The sequence below is a fragment of the Buceros rhinoceros genome, unplaced genomic scaffold (genome assembly GCF_000710305.1).
Source record: "Buceros rhinoceros silvestris isolate BGI_N320 unplaced genomic scaffold, ASM71030v1 scaffold27648, whole genome shotgun sequence".
Lineage (NCBI taxonomy): Eukaryota > Metazoa > Chordata > Aves > Bucerotiformes > Bucerotidae > Buceros > Buceros rhinoceros.
In genome coordinates, this window is record NW_010425621.1 from 537 (window position 1) to 1,110 (window position 574).

Here is a 574-nt window from a genome sequence, read left to right on the forward strand (position 1 = left end):
TCCTGTTGTCCGTCCCCAGCTTTCACTCATCCCTCCGGAGCTCCTGCACCTGCGGAACGTGGCCCCGGACACTGCTGCAGCACACCACACCACACCACAGCCCGTCACGCTGTGCCGGCTGCTCTCCCACCCCAGGGCGGACGCGGCGCCTCGGCTCCGGGCACGTGCTGCGCTACGTCCTGAACTCTGTAAATCGATCGCACCGAACGCAAGCTCTTGATGGACAGAGAAGCTGGGTAGCGAGCTGCAGAGCGAGAGAACAAGGAGCGTGGCTGGGCAGAAGCAAAGAGGACAGTGAGAGTTCTGCCTTTCTGCAGTCACTGCCAATGGTCCCTCCGAAAGCGGCCGATTTGACCCCACAGCCTGCCAAACCCGGTGGCACAGGAGCTGCCGGGTGGTGGGCAGTGGCCTCCCCAGCAGCCGACCCCTCTGCCTGTCCTCGGAGGACCGTTCTCCGAGAGGTTAACGGGTTTGGAATAACCTGACTGGAACCTGGCTGGGGGCTCCTGCCAGCGGGAGGAGAGGAGACCTGCAGGCTACGCTGGAGGGCACGGGAATTTAACGAGCGCCGAGG